The sequence below is a fragment of the Sphaerodactylus townsendi genome, linkage group LG01, assembly GCF_021028975.2.
Source record: "Sphaerodactylus townsendi isolate TG3544 linkage group LG01, MPM_Stown_v2.3, whole genome shotgun sequence".
Lineage (NCBI taxonomy): Eukaryota > Metazoa > Chordata > Lepidosauria > Squamata > Sphaerodactylidae > Sphaerodactylus > Sphaerodactylus townsendi.
Window position 1 is genome coordinate 120,890,011 of NC_059425.1, and position 19,246 is coordinate 120,909,256.

At 41.5% G+C, this 19,246-nt stretch overlaps 1 protein-coding gene across 4 annotated transcripts in view; it reads left to right on the forward strand.

Moving 5' to 3' along the window:
- The first annotated feature begins 3,372 nt into the window (after positions 1–3,372).
- FYN (FYN proto-oncogene, Src family tyrosine kinase) overlaps positions 3,373–19,246 on the forward strand; it is a 156,450-nt gene continuing 140,576 nt past the window's right edge. For 3 of the 4 annotated variants that reach the window (XM_048492571.1, XM_048492591.1, XM_048492597.1), the window contains exon 1: positions 3,373–3,568. The gene's annotated coding sequence lies outside the window, so the exon portion shown is untranslated. Of the gene's footprint in view, positions 3,569–3,757; positions 3,828–19,246 lie in introns of those variants that run through there. The other variant, XM_048492582.1, reaches the window with a different exon arrangement.

Below are 19,246 nucleotides of genomic sequence, written 5' to 3' on the forward strand. Positions count from 1 at the left end.
TTGGGGGGGAAAGGAGTTTTTGGGGTGTAGGTGTGGTGTCAGAGAGGGGAAAGGAGATATGAACACAGTAGGAGGCATAAGAGGCAGCGTCTGAAAGTTTCAGGGCGGTTGGTGAAGTGGTGTCCGAGGGCATCGTCACCAACAAAGTCACAGGTTGCTTTTTATATATATAGATATATGTGCATGTTTATTACAAACTGCAATTTTCTGTTATTGTAGATTCTGATAAGCCACACTAGAGATTATGTATTCCTTTGAAATCAATAGGATTTTGTGCCTAACTCTGCATAGTGTTGGAGTGTTAATTTTTGAAACACTGTATTTCAGCAGCTTATATGGAAGTCAAAGATACTGTTCATGTGTGGTTGTGAAGGCTCACAGAAACTGTCAAAACAGCACGTTTTGAATGATGCATGATCAAAGGATAAACATATGTTGCTCATAAATTAGAAAGAAAAAACTGGGAATATGCCAAAAATCTTAGAAATTTCAATTAATTGTGAGATAAAAGAAAATAGCTATATGAAACTAAAAAGTCAGTCCTGTCAGCCTGTAATGTTACAAAATTATAAATACTTGGAAGGCTTGGAAACAAGTCCTACTGAACTCAGTGGAATGCATTTCTGAGTAAACATCCATAGGATTATTTTATATGCAACAATCACAGTCATTCGTTTTAAAAGAATGATGAAACACACTGCCTGCAAATATTGGCAGAGAAAGAAAATATGACATGGTGTATCAGATTCCTCCTCCCAAAGTTGTATCTTACCTTCAAAGATCCTACCAAATTTTAGTTAAAATGCAATGTGTGCATTTTTGCTCAAACTTCCATTTGTAATTAAAAAAAAACAGCAGTTTCTTTTGTTGTGTCATTTGTTTAAGGAAATTTAAAAGATACTTCTGAAAAAAGACTGCAGTAAATAAATCATTATTAAAAATATGCAGCCAAAGAATTTCAATACATCAAATGCAGTCCTCCAATTTCCTGCTCATCTATAGTGGTCCCATTGTTGAACAGGAACGAGAGGGACCTGAGTTCAAATTCTCACTGTGCTAGGTGGTGCACTGGATGACCATTGGCTAGTATTCTGCAGCACATGATGGCTATATAAATAAAAAGGGAATAGACCATGCAAGCTGCCCTAGACTTCTTGGAGGATGGATAAGATAAATGCAAACTGGTCTTTGCTATTTTCTTAGAGTTGCTAGAGCACCATGTTCTGGTGGTGACACAAGCAACAAAAGAACAGCAGCAGTGTCAGTGACTAAAATCTAACTTGGCAATCCTGCATTGCCTATAAATGTTATTTACCTATTAATTTAGTTACTTCAGTAAGCATGTTCCTTTCTAAACCCTATAGTGAGGTTTCATCGTAGTCCTTTTCCTCCTGAGATTATTGGCTCTATTTAACTCTTATTTTCCTCTAGATACAGAGAAGGAGTCAGTGGGGGAGTGGGGGCGGGGAGGAGGTAGTTGTGAATTTCCTGTGCTGTGCTGTTTTTCAGCACACTGCCTTCTTAGAAACTGCACTGTATTTTCAAGACTTGCTTCCAAAATATCTGTCTCCTTCACCTCATAGTGTACAGCTCCTCCTGTCAATATTTTGAGGAATACTACAGAAGTTGAACTGGAAACATTCTGACAGTTTTGTTTTTGAGCAAGTACAATGTTTGTCAATATTCAGCAGATATGAGAGCATTTCGCTAATCAGTGAGGAAACCCCTATCACAGCCAATTATCTTTTTTGATGTAACGGTGGTGTACCATCAGAAAACTGGGCCCTGGGAAAGTACTAAAATTGCAACCCCCTCCTCAAATTGTGCCCTCCTTCAAAACTGTACCCCTGGGGAGGGGTGGAAGGAAAGGGCACCCTCAACTACTCGGGCTGGGAAAGTCAGGCAGGCCAGGTGGGCAGCGAGCAGGTGGCGAGTGGCAGTTGGGCCGGGTAAGCAGCAAGCAGGTGGGCCAGGCAAGCAGAGAGTAGGTGAGTAGCGGGCAGGCCAGGTGAGTGAGCCACGCGAACAATAAGTTATCTGATGGGCAGGTGGGTGGTGAGTGGGCCAGGCGAGTGGCAGGTGGGCAGAGGCTGATGGCTGGGGGCACAGGAGGAAAGTGGCGGCTAAATGCACTCCCCTCGTGACCTTGCAAGTGGCGCCTGGGACATCTGCCCCCTGTCTCCCCGTAGGTACACCACTGCCTGACAATTTGTAAAATTATTGATTTTTTTTAACAGGGTAATAGGACAGCAAATACTCTGACCTAGATGATCCAGTCTAGACTGATCTCACAACATCTCAGAAGCTAAGTAGGATCAGCCCTGGTTAATACTTAGATGGGAGTTCACCAAGGAATACTGGGTTTGCTATGCAGAGAAAGACAGTGACAAACCATCTCTATTAATATCTTGCCTTGAAAACCCTACTGGGTTGCCATAAGTCGGGTGCAGCTTGATGGCCCTTTACACATACCCAAGAGGCCACAAAGTTCAAACCATACAAGACAGCTTCCTCAAGCCTTCCCAGCACCTTGCACTACCAAAAGGAAATTCACTTTTAGTTCCCCTCTGGCTAATTAACGTTGAAATCCTGTACATTCTAAGTGGCTGGGCTAATTATTTGGAAACCTCGTTGGCCAGTTAATCAAACCAATACCCAAACCCTAATTACTTTTATTTGGGTTGCCTGGGCAGATTGATGGGGGTATTGGTGTGCGTGTGTGGTTTGCATAGAAGGGAAATATGTGCTTGGGTTAGATGACACTCCCTACGATTCTTTCTACTTAGCATTGTTTCAGGCAAAATCCAAGAAGTGAAAAGATGCTTTTTTCCTCCGTTAGCTTCCTTACCGTTTAGACGTGCAGCTAAAACAACCCCTTTTCCAACGCAGCGCTCCTCCAGAGCCTCGAACACACCCTGACCGGGTGATGCGAGGCTCGGTTGCTCCCGCCTTTCCGAGCGGAGCGCCTGCCAATAAGAATCGGAGTCCCCAGTCCCAGCGGCGCTTCGCCATAGGCCGGCGAGGGATGTCATTCTCGGGCCGCCCCCCGCTTTGGGAACTGACGCAGGGGTGAGGAGGCAAGGGGCGGCGAACGGAGGCAGGAGAGCCCAGGCTCCATCCGCGCGCTCGCTGGCCGACAGGAGCGCCCAGGCAGCGATGCTGCGGTTGCGCCATCTGTCAGGAGCCTGGGTGGCGGCCGTGCGGGTGATGGTGGGAGGGGAGGAGACCGACTGAAGACTGCAGGAGACAGACGGAAACCTGGTCTGTCCACACGAGCCCCTTCGCTCCAGACAAAGCTGCTGCCCCCTTCCTGGACGGGTTCTTGGCGCCCTGCAGCTGCTGCTGAGGCTGGGAGTTTGACGTCCACCCTCTCCCTCCCCGCGTCGTCATTTCGGTCCTTGCTTTAGTAATAAGAGGGCTTGGCTGAGAGCGAGAAATACTCTGGCGCTGCCCCTGGAGAAGGGATTCGCCCCGCCGCCCTCAGCACCCCGCAGAGAGGAAGCGCGAGGGGCGGGGGCCGTCCGCGCCAAGGTGGAGCTGCAGACCCCGCAGTCCTGCTGCGCTTCAGGTAAGGAGCAGAAGGCGCCTCTCCCACCTCCCGCAGCAGCCCCTGCCTCGTGGGTGGTGGTGGGAGGGGGGAGTGGGACATGCGCCGGCTGGGCGGTTTCTCCCTCGCCTTTTGTGTGCGCGCACTTCTCTTTCTCAAGTGGCTCTGATAGCCGAGTGTATTGCTACAAAGCTTTATTCATTAGCTTTCCCCTCGCCGGGCCCGGTGCGTGTAACGTGCGCCTCGTAAGGGAGAGGTGGGGACGGCCAGAGGGCTGCTGGTAAGTAGAAATGGGGGCGGGGTAAAAATGGGGAGGGGGGAGTAAATTTGAGAGAGGAAACCAGCCTCGCCAACAAAATGGCTTTGAATTTGAAGTGCCGTTATGATGTTACACGTTAGTGGAGGGTGGAGAAGAACGATGTACGTTGCCAAGAACAGTATACGCGAAATGCATATTCACTGGGCTACTTACTAGCCATTTAGACAAGACTAGTAGTAGCCTGCTGTCAGCTTATGCATTTGTACAGGGATGGTTTGGGTGGAGTTCCTGTTGGTTGAAGGAGTTTTGTGCTATCATCTTAGCAGGCTTCTTTGGATTTTTGGAAGGTGTGTTTTTTTTTGTGTACTAGGTTTATGGGATGTTGTGTGTTACTGTGTTTACAGTAGGAGGGTAGGGTGCCTTTACAAAAGTGCCTGAGTTGTGCCTTCAAAGCAGAGATGTAGTTATTGATGTGAGATCCTGACAATTCACAGAATTGGTCCTTATGACCATGTTAGTGGCAGCAGTGGTGACTAGTGTTACCAGATGATATAGTTATCAAATAAATGATGATTTGTAAACGATGTCTGATTCACAGAGTGTTAAGGAACTGGGGGCTTTCTAAAACAAGGGTTGTTGCCTGTTAGATTATGTGAAGCTAAGAGTCTGGAATGTAATATGCTTCTTTAGAAGGGAGACCTCCTTAAAATTACATTTGACAACTCCTAGTAGGGTGACTCATTGTGTCATGAGGGGATCAATTAGATAGTGTTCTGTAGTGTATTGAATGTTGGAGAGTGTGATAATGACAGGGATGATGTAATCCTTTAATAATTGATAGACCTTATATGACTGGGTTTTCCATGCACACATGCTGCTTTTCCCTTCCTTTTGGGCCCTTTGAAAAATGTTGAAATTTTTCCAGGTCTCCACCCTCCTTAACTTGCAAACAGATTGGAGATTTCTACTGGTTTAAGAGGTGGGGAGGGAAGGCCACTGAGACCCATCCCCAAGCTTTATTTGCTGCAACTTAACCTCAAAAAGGAGGAGTGGAAGAAATAATTAATAAAGCAACCATTCCTTCCCTTGCAGATAAATCTTACAGGGTCTGTGTGTGTGACAAAGAGGTTTTTCAGTGAAGAAAGAGATGCACAAAATGCCCAAGGGTTGTGGAGGTTTGAAAGAGCCTTTTCTCTCTCCTAGCACCAGTTAATTTTTGTCCCTTTTCCCTCTGGTGTCTTCTTTTTCTTCTTTCAGAAGGGTCCACCGATCTCTTAGTCCCTTTTCAAGCAAATTTAGGCTAGTGGAGGAAACTGAGCACCATGCATAAGGCTTGTATATGTAAAGAGACCATGTACGTTTAACCGAACTCTTGTTTTGAAACATGAAGTTTGGCTTCTGCTGTATTCCTGACTTTAACACTGGAGATCTTAGAATTTTGATTTTGGGGGGAGGGGACAATTTAAAAAAAACCCAGCTGTTTTTGAAGTACAAAAATGCATAAACTTCCCATGTTTAATCACTGTAATTCATTACAGTTCTCACCAGTGTAGACAGACTGAAAATTCTGCCTGGGAAAGCATGTCACTTTCCCATCGGTATACATCCTCTACTTCACATCCTTCCTCTTCTACCTAAGCAACTGTGTTTCAGTTTCTCTTAAATGGAATATTCCAGTGACTGTTCCACTAGAATGTGTGATAACCTCTTGCCCACGTATTATTCTCTTTGATGCTAAAAGTGAATGTAACTTTTAAAATCTCTTAAAGCAGTCACTAAACATCTGATTTTTATGAGAAAAATGACACGGCGGGGTCATGAACTCCTCTATTCACACTGCTTACTTTGAAAAGTGTTGCTGACCTGATCACCTTTATTTGCAGCTAGGTATTATATCAGAAGTATACATGGTGGACAAGGTGGTTTCAGCAGTCCTTACCACATACTCCTCCCCCTTCTTAGGCAAGAAGCTCTTACTTTGCATATTGACTGAGGCATGCTCGCCATCACATGTAGTTTGGGTTAAGCACTCAAGTGTTTGGCAGGAATGCATCCAATCATTTTTATTACTATATAGATGTACCAGACTGTTAGCTAGATGTACCAGACTGCTGATGTTTCAATTATGGTAAAGAAGTTCTGAGGAACATGGAGCAAATGAAACATTAACTTCATTTACAACAAATAGTGTGAATTGAAATTTGAAAACAAATTTTGAAAAAGTTGAAAGCTTCTGAGTTGCATTAGTATGATGTTCCCCAATCTTTCGGTTCAGGAGACCTACCCCCCCCCCCCCATATTTACTTTGTTTATTGTAGACACAAAGAATTGTCCTGGCCTCAATGCAGATATCTTTGCAGTGCTCCTGTGTCATGTAGTACCTTCTCCTCTCTGCGAAACTAACAGTGCTAATGACACCTACTACAGCTAGAATAAGGAGATTTCTTTTGGGTTTGTGTATGTTATTTTTACAGCATTATTTACTTGCCTTTCTTCAAGAACAGCTTGAGGTGAGAGCATTATATCAGGACTAGAATTTTGAGCATTGTTTTATGATCTAATGCTTCTGTGCAGTAGAATCTAGATTCAGATTCTTGGTATCCTCAGAATAATTGTTCTTAAATGTCTTTCCTCTGTATACATTTTGGAAACAATTCAGCTGCCAAGCACAGGCATTAATTAACTGAAGCCTGAACTCTTTTAGGATTAAAAAAAGCTAGTAGTGATTTTCTGTAGTGCTGTTCACAGTTGTACAATTGGATATGATACCATTATGGCTTTTCTGTTCTGGCTGATCCGAAGCTCAGACCAATCTGTTGATAGCTGTACAGCATAAGATAGCATGGAATTTTAAAATTTAAAATGAAAGCAGTCTTTAGAGGGAGAAATAGTAGGATTTATGGAATAGAAAATGTCTACTGATTTTTTTCCAGAGGGCACAAATGCTAGATTTTGCAAGCGAAATCTGTTGGCTGCATTTGCTAACAAAGAAGTTAGCCAAAAAGGCAGATGTTTGCTATGTATAAAACTGAATTTGCATTTATTATATGCTTTAGTATGCAACGATACTGCCTGAGGAGCCCGAATGATGTTATCCATCTAGATATGGGTGGAGCACTAGAAGAGACCCTTGGGGCAAACCGCCCTGTGGGCTTCATTAAGATGAATACTATAATCCTAGGCGTTATATGATTTGCATTTACTTTATGATGTAATAAGAATGTGATTGGACAAGTAGAAACTGCCCGCTGTTTCAAGGGTATGCCTCATGGTATAGAATTTTTAATCATTACAGTTAAAGAGACTTACCTAGTGCTCTTAGAATACTAACTTTTTGTTTCAATATGTACTTCCTCATGTTACGGTAGTATACGTTGAATATTTCATTATGTAGTTACTTTTCTTACTGTTAAACCACTACAATAAACTGTTAAGTAATATATAAGTATGATTATGCATTCATAGCTGAACCAACAAGGAAAATTCTTACAATTCTTGCGTTTGTTGCTTGTGGGTGTGTAGGAATGTATTGTTCCTGACTTCAAGGAAGTGTTAATGGTAGAGTACAGATTTCAACAAGGAGAAAGGTGGTAATACCCCCAACCCCACTCCTGCACACCAAGTGTTCTTTCCATTTCACTGAAAATTTTGATTATTTGGTATGAAAATAGGACACCGAACATATTTATAGTACTACTGGGTATATGGTCAGTAGGAATATATGAAACATGTATATAATGTCAGCTATTTAACTAGGAAGTAAATATTTGAAGCATGATCAGTGCAGAACCCAACAGCTGTCAACAGAATTAGAGGCCTATAACAGGTGTAACAAGGTTATTTGTTGTATTGAGGTGTTTTGGTTTGAAAATTAATATCTTTGACAAAAGTTAGTGACAGACTAAGAATATGAAAAGCCTTTCTAGATCAGAAACACAGTCTATTTAGGCTAGAATCCTATGTCTTACTGTGGCCAATAGTGGTGTTCACAGGAATTTTATTTAACTTTAATTATGGGGTTTTTTGCTTCATAATAATTTTGTATTGTTTAATAAAATTGTATTGTTTGTATTGTTTAATTGTAATGGCATGTGTTTTGATTAATCAACTGGTTAGTCATGTGCATTTTTTTCTATAGAAAACAGATTTTCTCCAGTCACTTTATGCCCCTTACCTAGTCAGGATGAAATTTCCACGCTTGCATCCTTTGCGAACATTATCTAAGGAATTCTTGCTGCCAGACTGCAAGTAGAGAGGTGATTCTTGTGTTGCAAGCGGTAACATTTTATGATTTCTCTGCAAGGGAAAAATTGTATGGTGACTTTTGCTCTCTTTCTGCCATTAAGCTCCTCATGTGAGTTGGATCAGTTTTTAAATGCAAATAGCAAGGGAGACAACTGACACTCAGCAACACATTCATGGGCTTGGGTTTTTCTCTTACTTTTTGAATTTTTCTTCTAGACAGTGCCTAACATTCTAATTTCAGCATCAGGGAGCTGGTCGTGGTGGTGAAAAGTGTTCTCAAGTCACAGCTGGACTTATGGTGGCTGTGGAGGGTTTTTGAGGAAAGAGACTAATAGAGGTTGATGCTTTAACCAGCAGCACACAGAGAGATAAGGCAAAGAAGGATGCAGACTTGTTGGTAATGCAATGAATTAGCAGAGTAAATAATATGACAGAGATGTGAGTGAGTTGTTTTACTATTTACTAGATATTATATTTTTACTATTATAATACTTATATTTTTACTATTAGTACTATTTACTAGATAATATATGAATTTATGAATAATATATGAATTACTATTAGTACTATTTACTAGATAATATATGAATTTACACTAAACAGTAGGAAGAGCAAACTCCATCAATGCAAGTGTTCAGTCTGGGTGTCTTTTCAGTCTACCTGTTCCTGTGTGTCTGTCTTGCTTCTTTGACTGGAAGGAGAAAGAAGAGCTCTTTCCAGAAGCTCATGTGATTCTAGGCATGTGACTTCAGCAGTTAACTCTTGCTTGACTGAATGAAGCAGGCACTTTTAACAAATCCCTTCTCAAATGCCACTTTCTGAAGTCAACTAGGCATAATTTCTGGCGGAGATTCTTAACATTCATCTAGGTAAGTGGTTTTGTCAGTATGTCTGCTATCATTTTCTTGTGTGAAGAGTCTAATTCTTCTTTTATTGCCATCGGCCATTTTCCTTTATCATCATTTCATCCCAGCCTTTGGGTTCATTATGGCTTTGGTGTATCTCTTTGGTGCCATCTCTTTTGTGCTTCTTTCTGACCTCCTTACAGTTACTACAGTCTCTCTTTCTGTTGGTTTGGCTCCTCCCCCCCCCCCCTTCTGGTTGAGAAGTCTCTTGTTGGGCCACAATATAGGCAGGCGCTTATCTTGCTTGTTGTGTACCTTCTTGTTCTAGGTAATTTTGGATTTCACTGGCACTGTATTCAGTTCCATTATCTGAGAATAAAATATCTGGTTCTCTTCCACACTTGTTTTTAACAGCTGATATGAAAACTTTGAACTTATTCAATACTTGATCTTTTGATTTGAGAAAATGCACATGGGCAAATCAGCTTGCTGCATCAGTAAAAGTCAAGTCAATATGTGTTTGTTTCCACCAACACAAGGTGCAAGAGGTCCAATTAGGTCAGTGTGCTTTAGTTTGCACTTCCTTTTCTTCTGCTCCTTGTTGCCCTTAATAATGAGGAGCAGTGCAGTTGGTTTCAATGCATATTTCACAGGGTTCTGTTGCATTCAGTACTTCTGTTCAGTACTTCTGTTGCATTCAATTAGTTTTTAATCACAATCTTTTAATAAGTTTTCTCACTGTCCATACGTCTGTGGCCTAATTTTACATGCCAACCATAAACACAGCTGGAGTGAGAGCTGTCTTCCTTTTCATGTGATAAATTGCTCTCTCAGCATTTTCAACATCTCTTAGATAGAAAAAGGCTCCAATCTTTTCAGCTTTGAACTCCATAACAAGTTTTGGATTGTAAATGCAACATATTTATCCATTCATTATAATCTTGTTTCCACCATTCAGCGATCTATGCTCTGACATTAAATTTTCACTAGCACCAGATGCATACAGTGTCTCTATTAGATCATGCTGTACTGTCTCTCCAGTAGAACTCAAAACATCAACTCTCAAGTATCTTTTCCATTTACTTTCAGTGGTTTACCATCAGCTTGTAAACGTTTCTCTTCACTTTCTTTCAATTAATAAAATATTTTTCATTATTGCAAACATGGGGAAAGATCTAGAGTCCAGAAGAATTAAATTCACCTTATTTTTTCAGTCATTTACAGTCATGTATAGGCATCTTTTCCTTGTTTGCCCCTATTTTTATGCTGAAGTTACTTTATCTTTTTTTGTCTGTCTTTATAGCTAAAGTTTTATTACCATCATCTCTTCTATGCATCTCTTCTATGAGCATTACTTGGTTCTTCCCCTCTGTCTTTCCCAGCTAATTTTCTTTCACAACAATATTTAACCACATGTCCCCTTCTTCCACAGGTGAAGCAAATTACCTCATTGGCATGATCCAGTCTAAGTACCAGTAAGCCTTTCATTGCATTTGATGCTTTTCTTTCTGCATCTGAATCTCTTGGATAATTCAGAATGTAATCCAAGTCCAATTACCTCAAGCACAGACACTTGGTTTTCAAAACTTTCAGGCAAAGACCCCAGGATTACAGAAATCACATCTTCATCCTCCAAAACTTTTCCAGCTGTCCTGATTTGCATAACCAAGTTAACCAGGCATTTTAAATGTTCATTCAAATTGCCCCCTTCTTTGATTCTTGCACTGTAGAATTTCCTTTTTAGACGTCTTATTTTCTTCATGGTATTTATCTTCCAAGCCTTTCCAAAAATCATGAGCAGATTTGCAGCTCATAAGGTCACTCTCTTCATCCCCTATTGTTGAAGTCAGGAGATAACCTGCGTTGGAATGATTTTAAACAGTTCCAACTCATGAGGATTTGGGGGCATTTCTTGCTCAATCTACATGGTTAAATGAAATGGCCAGATTAAAAAAATTCACTCATTCAAATGAGGGAAAGCAGGTAGAGTGAGACTGCTTGCCAGCACATATTAGTTTTGGGTTTGTAATGCACTCACGTTTGCTGAAACAGTTGTTGGTGGGTTAGAGGCACTGACTGAGTCTTTATCTGACATCCTGTTTCTATAGGAGCAGGAGCTTCTTTTATATAAGCAACTAATCAGAGAGAAAAGTATATGCAGTGGAAACTTCTGTGCCCTTGATCGTTTGTTGGTATTGCAATGAATTAAAATAAATAATAGGGCAGAGGTGCAAGTGAGTTGTTTTGTAGAACTTTACTAGATAACAAATTAATTTACACTAAATATAGGAACAGTAAACTCTATCTATGTGAGTGCTCAGTCTGGGTGTCTGTTCCATCTATCTGTGTCTGTGTGTCTGCCTCTCCTCTTTTTTTGGAAGGAGGAAGGAGAGATCTTTCCAGAAGCTCATGTAATTCTAGGCATGTGATTTCAGCAGTTAACTCTTGCTTGACTGAATGAAGTAGGCACTTGTAAAATCCTAACAAGACTTCATCTCCATACTCCATTTTTGTAAAATATGCCCACACACAAGAACACACCAGTGAATGGGCAGATATGGACAATTTGGGTTCCCCAAAGAAATACTGTCCTTAAATAAATGCCAATCAGGGATGATACTCTGTAGAAGCACTGGATTGAATCAAAAAGCATTCCTGTGAGGCATACATCTGTTGCTCTCACTCTGCCCTTAATTGCTGCTGGTTGTTGCTCTCTCCTTGTCAAATGTACATCAATGAAATCTCTAGAACTTTGAGGTTTTCTAAACCTCCACAAATGCTTTTGAATCTTGGAAGTAGTTAAATTTTGGGTGATTCTACATGGGCCAAGTAAAACAAATTGACACCCTTTTTAAAAGCATTTTGCGGGGGGAGTTCCCTTCAAGACCAGCCTGTTTATTGACCAAAACCCAGGTTAAATGAAAATAGCAACTTTTCCCGTGAAACCCTGGTTGCAAACCTCTATGAACTCTGGCAAACAGGAAGCATTCAGATCCTAATCAGACTCCTAAGACACCTTTAAATTGAGTTCTCACTTGAAATGATCAGCTGTAATGCAGCTACAAGTCCCTGTGATGACTGATTTTATGGCAAAATATAGTTTGGCCTAAATGAGACCCAGATACAATGCATTCCTTAGGTTAGGAAAGTTACCACTAAGTGTAAAAGAGTGTCTTGGTTTCCTTCACTTGGGTTGTTAGTACATATTGTGTGCTTGGTGTCAGCTGGCCAGGAGTCCTCCCAATGAAGAGTTCTGGCAGGATGACCCCACCATGCTGGAGCCCCAGTTGACTGGGCCTCAAGCATAGCCAGAAGATTTACAGAACACAGACAGAGCTGGCCCAGGGCAAGAGTTGGAAATAAGAGTGCCTGCAGAAGCACCTCCAGTCACTGAGGCCCTAACCAGCAGCCTACCCAGCTCACCTGTGAGGCAGCTGAGAATTCATACCCAGCAGGAAGTGTACTCAAAAAGCCACTGTGCACACTTGGAGGTTCCAGGGCATTGCAGAGAATTCTGGGAGTTAGCTCAGGATCAACTGAGCCACAGGATAGATGTATAAGAGACAGCTCTGGGAAAGTGGAAGTTGCAGGAGCAATGTTGTTGAAAGCCTGACAGTTTTCTGCTGTTTGCAGGATGGATGTTTGCAAAAGGATAACCCAGGACTGAGTCTCGGATTGGAGTACCTGACTTGACTCAGCCTTGACTCTTGCTGACTAAACCTCCTTCCTGCTTTACCTTGCTCCATTTGATTCAAAGTAAGATAGTTTGTCTTGCTTTGTCCTTGCGTTTGCTAGCAGCTGTAACCTGATTCTCCATGAGCCCGGCAGGCCAGGACAGTATTTTTCCTAAAACAGCTTTATTTTTAAAAGTTGCAGGTTTTCCCATACGAGGTGAACAGAGAGGAGATCGGGTTCTGCTAAAACATACGTGAACTGACACTAAAATACGCAGAAAGAGAATTTGAGAAGACAATTACTAAAAACATCAAGCCAAATAATAAGCATTTATTTACACAGGAAACTAGTCAGGATGGGTCATTAGATGACAAAGGAACAAAAGAACTGCTTAAAGGTGATAGCAAGATAGCAGAGTAACAGAATGAATATTTTGCATTTGTGATCTCTATGGAAAACCAATGAATCTGGGTCTGGATGGCATACTACAGAGAGTTCTTAAAGAGTTCGGATATGAATTTGTTTATCTAGTAACAAATATGAAAAGGGTCTGGGGATGATTCAGGGAATTGCAGGCCAATTAGTCTAACATCTGCCACAGGTGAATCAGTAGAAATTGTTTTTAAGGATGGAATCATTGTATGTGTAAAGATCTGTCAAGTTGCAGCTGAACATCTAGAAAAACAAAGCTTGTTGAGGAGAAATCAACATAACTTCTGCAAATGGAAGTCTTACCCTCCAGCCTTTTAAAGCTCTTTGAGAAGTTTATCAAGCATGTGGATAAGGTCAATCCAGTGGATAATGACAATCCAATTATATCTTTGGATTTCAAAAAAACATTTAACACAGTATCTCAGCAACATGTGAATAAGCTTATCGGTCATGGAAGAAAAGACTAGGTTCCCATATCAATTAAAGATCAATTAAATGACAGGAAGCAGAGAGTGCAGACTTCTCACAATAGAGGGGAGTGAGATCGTATAAGGATTGGTGTTGAAAGTTGGGGCCCACCTTTCAACACAGCTTGGAATAATATTGAATGCTTCATGTCTGATTACATTCTGTGTGGCCTATAGAACCTAATAAATTGTGAAAGGGGAAAAATATATAGCGCAGCAACAAAAGCACTGCAGATCAAGAGGAGCAGAAGGAGGAATATGCTACTGTGGTTGCGGAAATACAAAGAAGCAAATGGTAAAGTTTATTCAGACTTCTAAATAGCTAGTTGCCTTTGGAAAGTGACAGTTGCTTCCAAATAGTCACATGAGGTTGGGGTAATTGTTACTTTTAGATCTTTTTCAGGGGAGTCATATTAAAATCACAGAAGCTGCTATGCCATCTTTCTTTAGGGCTTAAGAGCATGTTATGCTTTGGAAGCATTTACTGCATGGAGAGGTGTTACAGACAGATACACCAGACGAGGGATCCCCAGTATGGTGCCCATGGGTGGTGTCATGGTGTCCACTGGCAGCTTGCTTGCTGTTCACAAAGTGTTTTTAGAAAAAGGTTGGAACCAGCTGCCCAACAGGGCTTCTGATTTGCCGCTGAAGAGCTGATTGGCTGTGTAGATTGAAGTAACATTGTATTGTCGAAGGCTTTCACGGCCGGATTCAACTGGTTCTGGTGGGTTTTCCAGGCTGTGTGGCCGTGGTCTGGTGGACCTTGTTCCTAACGTTTTGCATGCATCTGTGGCTGGCATCTTCAGAAGTGTATCACAGAGAGAAGTCTTCTACACACTGTGTACAGAGAGAAGGGAATGTTTGGGATATATATTGTCCATGTCCCAGGGTGGGGAACATTGAAGTAACATTGTTTCAGTGGCAGCGGCCACTACAGTGTTTGTTTTATCATCTCCCACTCCCCTTTGGTAGTCTTCTCCCTGTACTTTGGTGTCCTCTGTGTTTATGGTTCCAACTCCTATAGCAGTCGTTTTCTGTTTGGGGGGCCCTGGATGAGACCATAAGTGCATGGTCTAAGATTAGGAAAGTAAGCTAATCTTTATCCACAAGAAAATAATCTTTTCAGAAAGCATAAAGAATCATATGTTTCTCCTCCAGCTTTAAACATTGTAAAGGAAATTTTGTCTTTATGTGATCAGGGATTTACATAATGCCCTGACTTTGATGGCCCATGATAGCCCAATCTCATCAGATCTCACCCCCAGCAGGGGTGTATTTTTAAAGCTAGTGACACCAAAATTTCAGGGTATCACCTGTTAACTATTCTTATGATACCACCCAAGTTTGGAGAAGTCAGGTTCAGGGGGGCCAGAATTATGGGCTCTCAAATGGGTAGCCCCCATCTCCTGTTAGCTCCCATTGGAAACAATGGGGGATGGGACACCCCCTTTAGGGGTCCATAACTTTGGCCCCCCTGAACCAAACCTCACCGAACTTGGGTGGTATCACCAGGACAGTCTCCGGGTGACATCTTGTAATTTTGGTACTGCTAGCTTATGTGCCCCCTGCAGGCCGAAAAACACCAAAATACCCCCAAAGTCCGAATACCTTGCATTTGGATTCGTTCATATTTGGGCAGGACATATTCGGACAATTTTTGTCCGAATATGCCCAAATTCACCCAGATTCTGTCCAAATCTGGTATTTGTTTCATCCAAATCTCCAACCCTAGAAAGTGATGCTTTTTCAGGGGGGGGGGATCCACCCCCAAACAGCATCACTTTCAATTTTTTTTAACCGAGGACCCCAGATTCTCCCTTTAAGGTGGATTTAGAAGAACCTGAGCTCCCTGGTTTAAACACCATTAAAAGTGATGCTATGTGGGGGTGGATTCCACTGGAGGTGTTTTGTGAAAGATGATGCTGACATTTGTTTGGTAAATGTTTTGCTGGGGGTGATTTCTGAGAGATTTACATGCTTAATATCCACTTGCACTGGCTTGGAGTTGTTTCTCAGGCTAACAACCTACCTCATAGGGTTGGCATGAGAACAAAATTAGGAAAGAGAGTTGGTGGGGAGAAAGCCATGTATGTTTTGCTGGGGGTGAGTCTCCTGAAAGGAACCAGCCAATTTTGCTAAAGTTTGCTTGGGAGGGTCAAATGCTGTGGGCATCAGGTTCACCTTCAACGGCGTGCTCAGAGCATTTTCCTCTCCCACACACATTTTAGCAAATTTGTCTGGCTCTTTTCAGGAGACTCACACCAGCAGCCCTACAGGAAATGCCCCACCCAGAGCAAGACCCCTACCACAGTGCCTCCCATTGAAACCTCTATACCACAGAGTCAGCTGGGCATAACGGAAAGCCCCACTGAAGTCTATGATGGGAAAAGTAATTTTTCGCACCACAGAACTTGCTGAAGAGCCTGGCAGATTCTGGGGAATTTTTGTGAGTGTGTAAGCACTGGCTGCACATTTTTGAAGGTAGAGGCTCCAGACTTTCAAGGTGTCTCCAAGAGGTCTCCTGAAAATAGCATCCAAGCTTGGTGAGCTTTGCTTCGGGGGGGGGGCACGAGTTGAGAGAGTTCTGAGAGAACTCAGCCAGCAATATTTATGTGCAGGAGCGGGGAAACAAAATAAGCCTTTTGGGGGCCCATAAAATTGAACCCCCAGAAACAAAGGTTTCCAAACCTGGATGCTATTACCAGGAGGCCCTCCTGGAGCCACCCTGAAAGTCTGGTGCCTCTACCTTCAAAAATGTACAGCCTGCTCACACACTCAGAAATTCCCCATTGGCTACAATGAAGCCAAGGCATTGCAAAACAAAGAATCTTGGGGTGACTGTCAGGGGTGTATTTTTAAAGCTAGTGACATCAAAATTTCAGGGTATCACCTGTTAACTATTCTTATGATACCACCCAAGTTTGATGAAGTTAGGTTCAGGGGGGCCAGAGTTATGGGCTCTCAAATGGGTAGCCCCCATCTCCTGTTAGCTCCCATTGGAAACAATGGGGGATGGGGCACCCCCTTTAGGGGTCCATAACTTTGGCACCCCTGAACCAAATCACACCAAACTTGAGTGGTATCATCAGGACAGTCTCCGGATGATACCCTGAAATTTTGATGCCACTAGCTTTAAAAATGCATCCCCTGCAGGCCAAAATATGAAAAACACTAAAAATGGAAAAAAACCTAAATGACCCTGAAATTTTGGCACCCCCCCCCCCCGTAACTAAATGGGGGCACCCGAGGACATAGGGTACCCCTTGTCCCTAGGCAAATATGCCACTGACTTTATACCACTGCTTTTTTCCTGAAATGCACAGAAGCAGCATTGGGAAAGAACTGATCTCTGCCTCCATATATTGGACTGCAAAAAATACTATTGTCAGCTATTCTGAATTAATACAATGTAATGGTTAATCTGTATGCAAAAGAAAAAAATGATGTTATTTCAAAGAAGCTGTAGAATGTCAACATATCACAGTGCCCGTGTGTTCCTTTTCTAGACTTTCAATAACAAGTTTAATGACAACTAAGCAGTACATTTCTCTAATCTGTATTTTCTTTATAATGGTCACCTAGATCTATTGGTCAAATCCACATCCAAATCATTTATTTACGGTCAATGACCAGAACAACAAAACAAAAATACACAATTCAGCAACAATAAAACACAGGTCAGAGATAATATATAGTCTATATTGCTGACAGAGAAGATGTTTTCAGGAATTAAATAATTTATTAAAAAACATTTTCAGTAACTTATATTTGAAATCCCATTGCACCTAAATTACGATACAGTAAGTAAAAATACAATGATCTATTGGTCAAAAATACAATGATCTATTGGTCTTCTGATGAAGTGACATGCTGCCATGGGAGAAAAAATGAAACTGACTTTCTTAGATAAAATTATGTTGGTCACTGAAACTTTTTGAGGGATCAGAACTTTCCACTAGTCATGGTGTTCCATGTGAATGCCAGGGCTTTGACTTCCCTTTGCAGCAGCGACTCCCAACACCTTCTTGAATCTTCCCCTCTTAAAGTAGGGAGTATGCTGGCTGAAGAAACATTGGCCACCCATTCACATGTGGAACCGCTTTGCTTTTTTGCAATTCAGACTGGAGTTTTTTGAATGATTCGTTTTTGGTCTCCATAAAGTTCTCTCTTTTTTGCCAGTTACACAGTTGATGAGATTTGTTCCATCTCCACAATTTTTCACTTGTTTCTGTGTGTTTTCTTTCTTCTAATGGCACCCTGTGGTGTGAATTATGAAAGCTGATCCATAGGTAGATATTTAGAGGTGAAACAACTTTGGCCCCTTCAAACTAGATTTTATGGTAATCATCATGAATCCATTTATGGGTGATCAATATATGCATTGACTGGAGATTTGCCATTCTTGTTCAAATTATCAGGTTTAGATAATTTTCCTTCTACTCTGTGAAACCACTGGAAAGGGTTTTTTAAAGTTAACTGTTGGAAAACACTTGGCAGCACTACTGTTGCCAGTACTACTCTGTCCTTCCAGACAAAGTGACTTCATGATTTTCCTTGCCAATTTTCTGGCAATGCAGCAAACCAAGAGACATCTGATATCTCTTCCCAGCCTATACTTTCAGTTCTCCTTTTCCACTTTTTTGTTGAGGTAATGACTTTAGAGAGTCTTGGGTTTATTAATATGGCACCAAGATGGTGACCATTATTCTGTTTAGCAGCATTATTCTGCTGTACCCTTTTCCACCAAAATACGACAGTAGAATTGTATTTTAATCCACCATTTCCTGGACCTTCTTTGTTCTAGAATTCTCAGCTTGGGTCCTAGTGCCTTCCAACTTCTGTCCTCAAGACACTATGACCCAAGTATAGCATTCTAGAACAAAGAAGGTCCAGGAAATGGCACATTAATATACAATTATATTGTCATCTTTTGGTGGAAAAGAGTAAGATAACCTCACACTTCCCACTTATTTCAAAATAAGCAACATAATTTCTTTTAAAGGGAGGGTTTTATTTTTGTTTAACAGCCAAAGCTTGTAACGTTCTCTCCCAGATGACAAATCTGAGTTGTAATTTCTGATTCTAAGAGCATTAATAGTCTACTATTCTTTTTGTGGCGTCAGCTTTTTTGTTTGTTTGTTTTTTCCTGTAGCCCCTTCCATAGCTGCATTTGTTATATCTGATCAAGGCAATTTATTAAATCTAGTTTAGAGAATGTGCAGAACCATTGGAAAAAATGTGAGGAAAATCTAGGACAGAGAAAAGCAAACCCTATCATGTGTGCCTGTAATCAACTGTGGCCTAAAAGCCACATGTTCATTATGCACCATCAATATATCTATTCTCAATATGGCCAACTGTGTGGATATTTAAATATTTCGAGCCATGAACAAACAAACAAGACAGAACTTTCTGCAAACATGGAAAAAGCCCCAGGCTTGCAGAAAAATCTGATTTTTAAAACACACACGGGGGAGGGTTAAGCCCCCAAAAGTGATAGATGTAGCTGTCAGCAATGGTGGGGGTCTTTAGGCAACTACAACAGGATTTTCAGCCTTCAAGTCTTGGTTTCTGCTAGTAAAAGATAGGGAGGAGGAACTATTTTCAGGCCAGTTTTGGCCCATGGAGGAGAATTCATCAGTGCCAGACCTGGCTGCAGCACTCATGACATGATACTTTGTGACCCGAATTACTCATCCAGGGCTGGTTGATTGCTGCTGTTTGACGGCAGTAGAGTTGCCATTTCCAGATTGGGAAATTTCTGGAGATTTGACTG